The sequence below is a fragment of the Cyprinus carpio genome, unplaced genomic scaffold (genome assembly GCF_018340385.1).
Source record: "Cyprinus carpio isolate SPL01 unplaced genomic scaffold, ASM1834038v1 S000006567, whole genome shotgun sequence".
NCBI lineage: Eukaryota > Metazoa > Chordata > Actinopteri > Cypriniformes > Cyprinidae > Cyprinus > Cyprinus carpio.
This window is the reverse complement of record NW_024879228.1, coordinates 62784-77044: the sequence shown is the minus strand read 5'-3', so window position 1 is coordinate 77044 and position 14261 is coordinate 62784. Positions and strand designations below refer to the sequence as shown.

The following is a 14261-nucleotide window of genomic DNA, read 5'->3' as shown; positions in this document are numbered from 1 at the left end:
GTTAAGCAATCAGTCTGCTTTTACAATCTAATTAGTATGATAGTGTTTTACCTGACTAGTACTCATTCACACTTTCACATGTGCTGCTGATTTGATTAGTCAATTAATGTTAGCTGGTCATTTTGTGTCAGGATCAAAAAACTGTGACTTTTTGTGTGTGTGTGTGTGTGTGTGTGTGAGAGAGAGAGAGAGAGAGAAAAAAGTTCATTTTTTTGGCCAATGAAGCTTTTAGCAATTGTTTTAAGTGCATCTAATTACTCAACACAATAATGTAGAAAAAAATTGAATGAACACCACAACAGCTTAAGAAGCAAACTTTGCAAAACACAAAATGTATGTCACTGTCAAAACTTTTGGCCATGACTGACTGTACTCTCCTAGGCATTATCTCCGTTCCTCTGATTCTGGCCTCTTGGCTGTTCTCTCAACTCGTCTGCACTCTATGGGTGACTGGGCTTTACTTCTTTTTTCTCCAAAACTCCGGAACTCTCTCCCCTATGATAACATGCAGAATCTTTTAATGTGTTTAAATCCTCTCTTAAAACACAAATTTTTTAGACTTGCTCATTTATTTATGTTTTCTTTTTTTCTTACATTGTTTTTGATGTGTTTTCATTAGGGCTGTAAGCTAACTTAATTAATTAGTTATGAACAAATAATGTGATTAAAATATTTTAACACAGTTAATGCACTGGCCCCGCCCCCAGACCTGTATGTCATCTTTCATTTCATACAGTTGGCTGTTGACAAATATGATGCAGGGCAACAACTTCACAAATATAGTTATGCTCTTAAAATTCAAGATAGTGGGGTAAAAATGGTCCTGTATGAGTTTTTGTCTCATATTTATATAACATGAGATTTGAGAATTAACTTTTAAAGGTGCTATATAAAGATTATTTGCTGCATCTGTGCTGTATTATTGTTTTTTTTTTTTTTTTTTTTTTTTTATTGTTGTTATTGTTTTTAGTTCTTGCTTAGTTTTTTGCATTTGTAGCTCCATTTAGCTTTGTTTTTCTGTTGGAATCTATCTTACCGATACTCTATCTTACTGTGGTTTAAAAGCAGAAGTACAAGTTCTCACCATATTTCTGATTTTATCTACCAAACTAATGTGACATCTTTTTGCCTTTAAACTTTTATTCTGAACCGTTAGCTTGTCAATCGCATCTCCTTTTGCAATTCATAATGCTCTTTTTCTCTCTCTCTGTCATTTCTTTTCTTTCTCGCTCGCTTTTTTATGAGTCCATCAAATAACTGTGGTGAGTTCGAATTATTCTACAATCACGGTGAGTAATAGGGCTGTCAAAATGACTGAAAAACTAAATTCGAATTTTCTACTTAAATATTATCAAAATTCGAATTATATTATAATTTAAAAAGCACAATTTCAGTTAGGTGGAAAAAAGCTTTTGGCTTCTCTCCTGAGGCCACAAGAGGATGCATCGCACAAAATATTAAGCACATGTCTTTAAAGCGTAATAAAATAACATGACAATCTTTGAAAAAAAGTGCATAATGTTTATAAACCATATATAATTAATAAAGTTGCTTAAACAATTAGAAAAAAAAAAAAAAACGCACCATGCATATGTGTAGTTTAATACAAAGGTCCAAAAACCAATCACAAAGAGTAGGCTACTTTCTTCTTTTAAAGGGGTCATATGATGCTTTTTTAGAGATCATTATTTTGTGTATTTGGTGTAACAGAATATGTTGACATGCTTTAATGTTCAAACAACATTATTTTTTAAATACTGTACATTATTGTAGGTCCTCTATGCCCCACCTCTCTCAATTTTGCATAACAAAGAGAGATTAAACTACTATTCTTCTTTTAAATGGCTTACTCCAAGTAATACTGGATTTAGAGGGTGACAAAGCAGCAGACCCAAAAGGGCAACTATAGCAAATATACCAGGGGACTACATATAAGGCACTTGAAGATCCGTAAATACATGTGACATCAAAATACACTGAAATTTCTCAAAAACAGTAAAAAATATTCAGATGGCTTTCAGATTCACTGAATGGTTTTCAGATTCAGCAGCGGCACAGGAATTATTAATTATTTCTTTATTAAGAAATTTTTATTATTTTTATTATAAGAATTATTTTTATTAAGAATAATTATTTCCTAATGTCTCAGAAAGCAGTGATAAAGGAGCAGTCAGTAACTTTAAATGGACCCGTTTAAGGACATTTTTATTACTTAAACAGTAGAAAAAGGATGGAAAAATGCTATCAGGCTGTAATGATACTATAGAGATGAGATTAGGTATTATTCAAAGAGTGCAAGGCAACTGTGCAAACAGGATATAGTCTTTATAATAGTTCATTAGTTTAATATAAGCATGTCCAGGAGATTCTCAAAAGTCAACTCATTTATCCATAACAGCTGTCGAGGTAATTTCAGGAACCAGTGGGTGAAGACATAAACCAATGTTGAAAATAAATAATTTAAATTCTTACTGACCCCAAACTTTTGAATGGTAGTGTATAATGTTAAAAATTGTATCTATTTCAGATAAATGTTGTTCTTTTGAACTTTCTATTAATCACAGAATCCTGAAAAAAAAAGAATTGTACACAACTGTTTTCAACAATGATAATATTTAGAAATGTTGCTTGAGCAGCAAATCAGCATATTAGAATGATTTCTGAAGATCATGTGACACTGAAGACTGGAGTAATGATGCTGAAAATTGTTTACTGTTGTATTATTATTCTTTTAAATTGTAATAATATATCATGATATTACTGTTTTTACTGTATTTTGGATCAAGTCAATGCAGGCTTGGTGAACAGAAATGACTTTTGAACAGTAATGTATGTCCAACAGAATAATTCTAGCATTATTTACCAATGTAGTATGTATTATTTTCCCTAAAAACAACTGGATGATTGACACTTTGTGATAATAATGTTTGTTCCAAAATGCTTGTTTAAATGCAAAAAACTAGTTTATTAAATATCAAAAATACAAACTGTTAGTCTGTGTGTTAGTTTTGTGGGGATTTTTCAGTCCAAAAGTCTGCTTTATTCAGGAACTAACTGTGGCTATCAATATGTCAATCATGGCTATTTCAAGAGTGAATCCCGCATTTATATGCCGATGTAATTCCCAAAACTTTTCAGCATGTATGTGGCCGTTGGCCTTAGCAGCATGAAAAACAAGTTCTCTACAATTCTGAATGGATTATATATAGCACAGAAACCGCTCAACGAGCAATCCCTTTATAATTACTAAAAAGCTGTCACTCATCTTCATCGAGATCTCTAGCACCCCAGAACTAGACCTAATAATAATTTACGCAAGGAATACAAAAGCTCCTACATGGAGTTGATAAATATAGTGGAAAGATATATATAGGGAGAAAATTACCCCTCAAAAAAGTCAGTAAGAAGCTTCCTTTTCCCAACTGCAAGTGGAGGTTTATTATTCTCCATTTTTTAGCTAAAGTTAGCTTCACCGGAGCGGCGCGGATCAAGCAGCCATGTCAACGATGTCCTGCACTTAGCGGTCTTTAGACGTGGGGCGGAGCGTATAAAATTTAAAGAGACATGACAACTAGCCCATAAACAAACTTAATATAAATTATTGTAAATAATTAATTCACGAAATCTATCATATCCATTGCATGAATTTAATCACATCTGTCATTATCATTTTTACTCAAAAAAAAAAAAAAAAAAAAAAAAATATATATATATATATATATATATATATATATATATATATATATATATATATATATATATATATATATATATATCTTTTATTTCTTATGGGGGGTCCCGAATCCCCCCAGCCCCCCTTCAATTCGAGCACTTTCTCAAGCCCAAAAGGGGGACAGAGTCACATGACAGACACAGTGATGAAGCTCGTATATGTATTTGCAGTACACAAGCCACGGACAGTTAAGGCAGCTGACTCCACTGTATGACCCTGTCTCTCTCGCTCTCTCTCACTCACACACACACACTCAACGCAAAACTCTGCATTTGAACAGTCAATAGCAAATACTTTAATAACAAAACATACTTACAATAGCTGATTTAGAAGCGCCAGATTGTCGTAGCAAAGTCTGAATTACCTCCTCTCGTAGGTTCACGAAACGGTCTTCCTTAAAATGTGTTGCTGTTCTAAGTATTCTTAAAGCTTCCTAAATGCATCTACTTTCGGAAGGCCAAATAAAGTGCTTTTGCCTAGATTCACAAAGCATCTCCCTGACATGGCTGCTTCAACACTATCTGCGGTTACTGAAACCACGCCTTCTTTCTTTGCGTGAACATTTGGGCGGCATTACGCAAATGTTTCCACATAGTGACATAGATATGTGGGGTCGTGTTTGAATGAACCATTTTAGCGGGGCGTGGCAGAGTCTTAACTTTGATATAGAATATCTCTTTGGATTTGAGACTTTAGTCTTTGCAACTTTACAGATCTTCTTCATGCACCAAGAGCTTGTAACACTCCAAAGAGAAAGGGAAATTTGAAATCGCATCATATGACCCCTTTAAAAACATGAGCTACAGTGGGATGGGGAAAAACTGCCATAAAGTCTTGAGACATGTTTTTTAAAAGTTAAACTTATATTAATTTTACATGGCTTTCTAAACATGCCGCTCTCTTGTGCAAGACGTGATTGCAACGCTGATAGATATTCCTCTAGGAAATGTGAAAAATATGCATTCTTTGTGAATGGCTTGGTTTCAATTTTGACATAAACAACATCTTCTCCACACTGATGCTCTCATTTTCTGCAATATATTCAATGAACAACGTAGCAGCACCGTATTGAGTGGGTTCAACTGGATAAGCTAACAAAAGCATTAAAATGCAATGACACTTACATCGTTGTCGCATTTCGTGTGTCACTGATAAGGCTGCATGACGGCTGACGCAGACCTAAAATCTGAATGCAACGTTTTTGTATTCGAATGTGGATTCTTTTTTTTTTTTTGACGAATACTTGAAATTAATGTTTTTTTTTACAGCCCTAGTGGGTAATAGCTTCTCCTTGCATTGCCACCTGCACCCCTTGCCACATCGAAGCGTTGCTACATTTTATTTAGCAATATCTTCAGTATTTCTCAGAGGTCCATTTTCAAGTATAATTTGTTTAAAGTAATGGTGCTTCATATAACACTATCCAGAGAAACAAGTGTTAATGATAAATCCCTTGTGTCGTTTGTTCTGGCTACTGTATACAGGCCACCAGGGCACTATACAGACTATATCAAATAATTTGCTGATTTTCTATTTGAGGTAGTGCTGGCTGCAGATAAAGTCCTTATTGTTGATTATTTTAATATCCATGCTGACAATGAAAAAGATGCATTGGGATCAGCATTTAAAGCCATTCTGAACTCTATTGGGGTTTGACATAACATGTCAGGACCTACTCATTGTCTAAATCATACTCTAGATTTAATATTATCACATGGAGTTGATGTTAACAGTGTTGAAATTCTGCAGCAGAGTGATGATATCTTTGATCTAGTCTCTTGTATACTCCATTATAGTAAAAGCAGCAAATTCAACTCCTTGTTACAAATATGGTAGAACTATCACTTTTACCACAAAAGACTGCTTTGTAAATAATCTTCCTGATTCATCTCAAATCCAATAGCTCAGAACAACTTGATGAAGTAATTGAACTATGGACTCTCATTTTTCTAGCACTTTAGATATGGTTGCTCCTTTACGCTTAAGGAAGATTAAGGGAAAAAAGTCACACCGTGGTATAATGAACACACTCACGCCCTAAAGAGAGCAGTTCGGAAAATGGAGCGCAGCTGGAGGAAAACAAAACTAGAGGTATTTCGTGTTGCATGGTGGGAAAGTACAGTGGGGCAAATATTTATTTGATCCCCTGCTGATTTTGTAAGTTTGCCCACTTACAAAGAAATGAAGGGTCTGTAATTTTTATGATAGGTTTATTTTAATGGACAGAGACAGAATACCGACCAAAAAAATCCAGAAAAAACTAAACAAAACACATTAGATAAAGGCTAGAGATTGATCTGCATTTCAGTGAGTGAAATAAGTATCTGTGCCCCTACCAACCAGCAAGAATTCTAGCTCCCACAGACGGGTTATGTGCGCATGTGGAACACATATTAGTTCTGTCACTTTAAGAAGTTACTCCTGATGTCAGCTCATTAGGTGTATTAAAGACACCTGGCAACACAATCTGTATCTTCCATTCCAACCTCTCCCACCACCATGGGCAAGACCAAAGAGCTGTCAAAGGATGTCAGAGACTAGATTGTAGATCTGCACAAGGCTGGAATGGGCTATAAGACCATCAGCAAGAAGCTTGGTGAGAAGGAGACAACTGTTGGTGCAATTATTCGGAAATGGAAGAAATACAAAATAACCATCAATTGGCCTCTATCTGGAGCTCCGTGCAAGATATTGCCTCATGGGGTGAGGATGATCATGAGAAAGGTGAGGGATCAGCCCAGAACTACAGTGGATGAGATTGTTAATGATCTTTATTGGGTGGTTGTTCTGCACGTTTAATAAACAAACTCCAGCTAGTCCAAAATGCAGCAGCTAGATTTCTTACTAGAACCAGTAAGAAATATGACCATATTAGCCCGGTTTTGTCAACACTGCACTGGCTCCCTATTAAACATTGTAAAGATTTTAAAATCTTGCTTATTACTTATAAAGCCCTGAGTGGTTTAGCACCTCAGTATTTGAACCAGTTTTTATTGCATTAAAGTCCTCCATGTCCACTGTGTTCTCAAAACTCTGGCAATTTGATAATACCTAAAATTTCAAAATCAACACTTCAAATAACACACAATGTACTTGCTACATCATTACAAGAATGGCATCTACGCTAATATTAGTCTGTTTCTTTCTTAGTCCGAGGTCACCGTAGCCACCAGATCCAGTCTGTAGCAAGATCAGATGGTCACTGCAGTCACCCGGCTCCAGTACGCATCCAGCCCAGATGCTGGATCAGCACCTAGAGATGACCTCAACAGCCCTGAATGTCAGCGGAGACCAGGACAACTACATGAGCACCAAAGACAGATCCCCAGTGAAGACCTTGTATCCTAGACGGCCACCAGGACAAGACTACAGGAATCAGATGAGTCCTCTCCACAATGTGACTTTCCTGCAGCCTGGAATTGAACTGATGGTTTTCGTCTGGCCAGAGGAGAACTGGCCCCCCGACTGAACCTGGTTTCTCCATTCTGTCACCGATGGAGTTTTGGTTCCTTGCTGCTGTCGCCTCTGGCTTGCTTAGTTGGGGACACTTAACATCCAGCGATATCGTTGACTTGATTGCACAGATACTATTTAAACTGAACTGAGCTGGATGATGACATCACTGAATTCAATGATGAAGTGCCTCTAAAGAGCAGGTCATATGGGTTTTTGAAAAAGCTCTCTTTTGCAGTTTATAACATAGCTATCCTTAAATGGAAACAATCAAAAAAGTTGTTAATCAAAAAAGTGCATGATAAATAAAGATATTGTCTCTTAAAAGAGAGAATCGGTTCTGAATCGCCTTAACGAGTCGTCATATTTTCAAATCTTTTGCCTGTTACTGGTATATGTCACTGGGTAACAAATTTGCATAATCCCCACCTGCCTGCGAAAGAAGAACACTCTGATCTTCTTTATTTGAACTAACAAGTGTCTCCGAACCACAGCCTACAAGTACGATTATGATATGTTATGTGTACATTTTCAATTGAGTGCTCAAAATATCAAGTTTTTGTGACAATATGTGATGTATACCTAGTGCAGCTTTAGGTTTCCAGGTAAACCACGATATTACTTAGGGTGACCAAACGTGCCATTGTTCCAGGACACGTCCTGGCAATGATTTATATATTGCCTAAAATATCCAGGTTTTGGAGGAGTGGACCAAAATCCCTCCTGAGTTGTGTGCAAACCTGGTGACCAACTACAAAAAACATCTTACCTATGCTTGCAAAAAAGGGTTTCTGCACCAAGTACTAAGTCATGTTTTGCTTGGGGATCAAATACTTATTTAACTTACTGAAATGCAAATCAATTTCTAACCTTTATATAATGTTAAAGTTTTTTTTTTTTTCTGGATTTTTTGGTTGGTATTCTGTCTCTATACGCTTAAATAAACCTACCATAAAAATGACAGACCCTTCATTTTTTTTTTTTTTTTTTTTTTTTTTTTAGTGGGCAAACTTGCAAAATCAGCAGGGGATAAAATGTTTTTTTTCCCACTGTACTTTCTCTTACAGAAAAGCCTTAAAAACTGCTAGATCTGATTACTTTTTGTCTTTTTTAGAAGAAAACAAACACAACCCAAAAATTTATTTAATACAGTGGCTAAATTAACAAAAAATATAACATCAGCAGGGCAGACATTTCCCAACAGCACAGGTGTGCTATTTGATAGCAATCTTTCCTTCCAAAGCCATATTTCTAGAATTTGTTAAACTGCATTTCCATCTCAAAAATATATCTAAATTATGAGCTATGCTCTCAATGGCAAATGCAGAAACATTAATTCATGCTTTCATGACCTCAAGGTTGGATTATTGTTATGCTTTATTGGGTGTTTGCTCTGCACTCTTAATAAACAAACTCCAGCTGGTTCAAAATGTAGCAGTTACAGTTCTTACTAGAACCAAGAAGCATGACCATATTAGCCCGGTTCTGCCAACACTGCACTGAATTTAGCACCTCAGTTTTTGAGCGAGCTCTTATTGCATTATGGTCCGTCATATCCCCACAATCTCAAAACTCTGGTCATTTGATAATACGTAGAATATCAAAATCAACTGTGGGTGGCAGATCCTTTTCCTATTTAGCTCCCAAACTCTGGAACAATCTACCTAACACTGTTCGGGAGGCAGAGACACTCTGTCAGTTTAAATCTAGATAAAAAAATCCCAACTCTTTAACCTGGCTAACACATAACATACTAATACATCTTTATAATTCAAATCTGTTAAAGTATAGTTAGGCTGCATTATTTAGGTCTACCGGAACCAGGAACACTTCCCATAACACCTGATGTACTTGTTACATTGTTGGAAGAATGGCATCTATGCTAATAGTAGTCTGTTTCACTCTTATTCCAAGGTCACCATAACCACACAGATCTAGTCTGTATCCAGATCAGATGGTCACTGCAGTCACCCAGATCCAGTCCATATCCAGACCGTATGGTGGATCAGCACCTAGAGATGATCTCGACAGCCCTGAATGTCAGTGGAGACAGGGCTGGCTCAAGCCCTTTATGGGGCCCCTAAGCAGGATTTTATTTGGGGGGGCCCTCTGTGTTGCCAATATGACTGATTGTTGTCAATGCTTGATTATTCGCATACTATAAATCTAACTCGCCCATTATCAATTTTATTTGTTGTAGCTGTGTTGCTTACATCATACCAATGTTTTTACCTTTACCTTTTAATTGTAACAGTAGCAAACCCGCAAGAGTGGTCAGGTGTTAATTTGCACTTTATCATTCAGTCTTACAGTACTAAGTGGTATATAAAGTGCTATACTGAACAGTAGCAAAATAGCAAAATAAACCAGCAGACAATACATTTACAGAAAAGAATGTTATATTAACAACAAATCATTATACACAGCAGCAAGTCATCTTTGCATAAAAACAACTTCTGTAACTATAACTTAATTGAGGCATAATGATATTAGAATATAACAGCAAAGACCCCAAAAGGTAGCAAATATAAATAATGTTAAGCTGTTATTAGTACCAAGTTTATGAAACAGAATTGTTTGTTACAAAAAAATATATACCTAGGAAAGTTATTTTTACACAGAAGGCGAAAACTTTAATCTAAAATTAGCTAAGTAAAATGTTATATTATAATATATCAAGGTTGCCAACATTGGTTGCCTGTGAGATACATTATTATATAACACACACACACACACACACACACACACACACACACACACACACACACACACACACCATACTCACACTGCCCTTTACCCACAAGTCACCTTTATTTATATAGCGCTTTTAACAACACAGATTGTGTCAAAGAAACTGAACAACATTAATTAGGAAAATAGTGTGTCAATGATGGAAAATGACAATAGTAAACACTATTTTTTCAGTTAAAGGTAGCCATCATCCAGCTCAGTTCAGTTTAAATAGTATCTTTGCAATCATTTGCAATCAGGTCAACGATATCGCTGGAAATGAAGTGTCCCCAACTAAGCAAGTCAGAGGCGACAGCGGCAAGGAACCAAAACTCCATCGGTAACAGAATGGAGAAAAAACCTTGGGAGAAACCAGGCTCAGTTGGGGGGCCTGTTCTCCTCTTGTCTATAGTGTACATTTTTTAAACACTTAAAATATTTTAAAGCCTATATTATTTTTAACTCTACAGTTATACAGTAAAATTCACTTTAAAGATTAACTTTTCATTCATGAAGATGAAAAAAATGGAAAAAAAATGTGTCACCTGGTGGAAAAAAAAAAGACTTAAGATGAAAATGACATGAAATTACCATTATAACCCGTAGATGGCAGGAGAGGATCACTCATCAGCTCAGTTGCCATTTCCACTCCCTGGTTTTTATGACATCTTGCTATTGGATTTATTATAAAATTATTATTATAACAATTTTTTTTATTTATTTGTTTACTTTTACTGTACTAAATTATGAATAAATAAGTTAATTATTAATGGTATAATAATTAAATAATAATGCATTAGGTATTTTATCGTTAAGGGTAAAAGCTGATATATATTCAGCCAACACAGTTGCTGCTGAAATTACTCTGCATCACTTAATGCACTGCCCTATTTTGACATCAGCTTGTCAGATAATTAATTCCGTCCATTGCTACAATATTTATCAATGTCATAGCAATGACTCAGGGAACAATTTAGCGGATTTACTTGCACAATTTTTTAACACTCACATTATTTGTCATCCCTGAAACAGACTAACAAGTCTTTTCTTCAAAATTTAAATGGATTACACAAGAAAACTTTTTTCTTGTTATAATGGGAAGATCTGCAAGCACATAGAACTTCGTAAACTTGTGAAAACAATTACTTCAGAGCGGATTCTGACTAACCTACAGTAAACACCTCTGATCTGATTTGTGCATGACGCGTCACTATGGAAATGATAAGATGACACATAGAGATTTTTTAATTATTTAATATTGCATTTTTGTATAATTACCATTATAAAAACATTATAAAACAGTATGCAATAATAACTTATTGAGTGTAAATTTTAATTTTAATTCAAACTATTAAATGTATGCCACCTTAATGGGACAATAAAGCTCTCCCTACACCTACCCTAACCCTACCCAATACTTTATTTGAAAAACTCTTTGATTTTCTCCTTCATTTCCATTGAAAATAAATGTTTTCTGATGTGATTTGAAATTTGAAATGGGAGAAAGTAGTTTGCCAAAAAGCTGATTCAAATTGGGTCGATCGCATCAAAATGCTTTGACAAAATCAGCATATATATAATGGTGACTTGTCTTGACTATTATTATATTACTAGCATGGTATAAAAACAAATTGTTTATGAACTGCAGGATTGCTTGTAATATTGATTTAAGTGCAAAAGAAAAGGCAGTAGAGCTGACTGTTTATGTCAGTGGTAAGTTTTAATTTAGAATGTTTGCGATAATGTAAGAAAAGTAGTTTAAATGCTTTGCCTCTTGCTTGAGCAACTTAATATATGCAAAAGTAAGTAAATGCAAAAGTAAAAAGTATTGAATAATGTGTTTCTTATATTTATTGTTTTTAAACACGTCTATGAAACCATTGTAGTAATGTACGCTGTAAAAAAAGAATCACAATGCTGAAAAGCATTTTAAAAGGGGTCATATGATGCGATTTCAAGTTTTCTTTTGTCTTTGAAGTGTTACAAGCTCTTGGTGCATAAAGATGATCTGTAAAGTTGCAAAGACTAAAGTCTCAAACCCAAAGAGATATTCTTTATAAAAGTTAAGACTCGTCCACGCCCTCCTAAAATGCCCTCGTTTAAATACGCCCTCACATGTCTATGACACGATGTGGGAAGATTTGTGTCACCCAAATACTCACGCAAAGAAAGAAGGCGTTAAACTAACCTTTGATTTTCGCTGTTGCCCCGGAGCCATGTCAGGGAGATGCTGTTTCATTGTAAATGACACAACTAGAAATCAGTGGTTAAGTTGTATTACAACACTGTTCCAGAACAGCTCAACCCAAATATTCAGATGTGTGCAACACATTTTATGATGGACTGTTTCCTGTCCTGGGAGAGAAAACTACAGTGCCGGCTGTTCTGACTCACAGTCTGTAAGTACATTTACATATGGTAAAGGATTTGCCACTGAGGATTCAAGTTTTGAGCAGTGTAGAGCAGCGGTTCTCAATTCCATTCCTCGCGACCCCTGCTCTGCACATTTTGTATGTTTCTCTTATGGCTTCAGACGTTTGTTCTATTCGAACATAAATGCCCTGCAAAGTGGACATCACAGGATTTTCCGCCATGATTCTAGTTCGAAGTGAACAAATATGTTCCATTTCAAAGTGCACTGAAGTGTGCGAGGTGTCATTTTAAATTGTATTTATTTTACAGAGGTAGATGATGTCACACTTGCCCATGTGTGAAAGACGTTGTGCAGTGCAAATCCGTGAATGAATGTTCCGAAGTGAGGTAACTTCAAAAGATTTCCCCTGCTCAGGGAGTAGTGAGTAATGAATACTGTGTAGGGACCATATCGATGGGAAACACAGTTCATGCATGGAGCTCACATCTAACGAGCTAATTATCTGAATCAGGTGTGTTAACAAAGAGAGACATGCAAAATATGTAGAGATGGGGGGGCGCGAGGACTGGAATTGAGAACCACTCTCTGATCAGAAATGCAGACATGATTTTATGTTTACGCAGCGCGACGCAACACAACATGTAAAAACACAGTATAAGTCATTATAATCCGTAATTATGTCCCCACTGGGGGACATAAACAAATGGCTCGTTTGTAATGGGTTTTATTGTTTTTGTCGTTTTTGTCTTGTAGCGCCAGTGTTCTAACTGGGACACACATGACAGTATGGCAAGGGGCGTAACATTTACTATCACACGCTTGAGGCATTTGGCCAATCACAATGCACTGGATAGCTGGCCAATCAGAGCACACATCGCTTTTCAGACCAATGAGCTTTGTAAAAAACAACTTGTTTCAGAAAGGGGGGGCATAGAGGAGAAGCAATAACGTACAGTATGAGGAAAATAATGTGTTTTTTGAACCTTAAATCGCATAAACACATTTCATTACACCAAATACACAAAATAATGTTCTTTTTAGCAATATCATATGACCCCTTTAAGTAACAACATTTGTATTTGAAGTCAAAAATAATGGGATAAAATGTTGTGTTTGTAGTAGTAAATAGCCATGGATCAGGAGCAGACTCCTATGTGAAAGCACAGTCAGTGCTGCTTCTGCACCACTTACATACATCACATGGACTACATACATACTGCAAACGGAGTATGTGTTGAACCCTGTGTAACAAGGCTGCCTCACATACAGCTCATGAAATCAGGCTTGTGCTTTGTGTAAGCTATTGTGCAACAATTGCACATTTGTCAAAACAAAAATGCAAACATTTAGATGAGATAAATATATTTTTGAAAAATGTCTAAAAAATGCCCCTCTCCACCCCTCAAATTAAAAAAAATCCTCCTCTCACAAGACCTTACATAGAGTTATGTTACATTTTTTAAAATAAAAAAAAAATAAAAAAGACTTCTCAGAACTCAAAAGGGTTTTTAAATGGGTCTCGTCTAGAGACTTCAGCATCTCAGCACAGGACATGAAGGAGAGCACTCACCTGTCACTGGGCTTCTATGTCCAGGAGGTTCTTCTCCGAACGGAGGATTGCCGCTCCCTCGCCAATTAAGCGCAGTGCCACACTCTCTTCCACACGCCCCTCTTAGTGAAGGTGGGACTTCAGAACATCTACTTTGGGTTTGCCCTCACTGTCAAACACCTCTTTCACATTCAGTCGGTGGCTTGGGGGAAATGGGACAGCTGAAACGAAAAAAGACAGAAAGGACTTTCATTTTGCCACTGTTTTGCTTTAAATGGTAGCTGAGCGGGTGGTAACAAAATCACAGGTATTTTCTGACAAATAAATACAGTATCATTTCATTCAATATAACTCAAAATACCAATATCCAGGTACTTTCCAAAGGTTGTCATTGCCGTTAATTAATCAGCAAAAATAATAAA

General features: G+C 36.0%; 1 protein-coding gene across 7 annotated transcripts in view; it reads right to left on the bottom strand.

The window, feature by feature from the left end:
* LOC109106217 (serine/threonine-protein phosphatase 2B catalytic subunit alpha isoform) overlaps nucleotides 1-14056 on the bottom strand; it is a 123463-nt gene extending 109407 nt beyond the window's left edge. For 3 of the 7 annotated variants that reach the window (XM_042754644.1, XM_042754647.1, XM_042754645.1), the window contains exon 1: nucleotides 13861-14056. The gene's annotated coding sequence lies outside the window, so the exon portion shown is untranslated. The remainder of the gene's footprint in view (nucleotides 1-13860) is intronic. The other 4 variants (XM_042754650.1, XM_042754646.1, XM_042754649.1 and 1 more) reach the window with 3 other exon arrangements.
* Nucleotides 14057-14261: the final 205 nt, after the last annotated feature.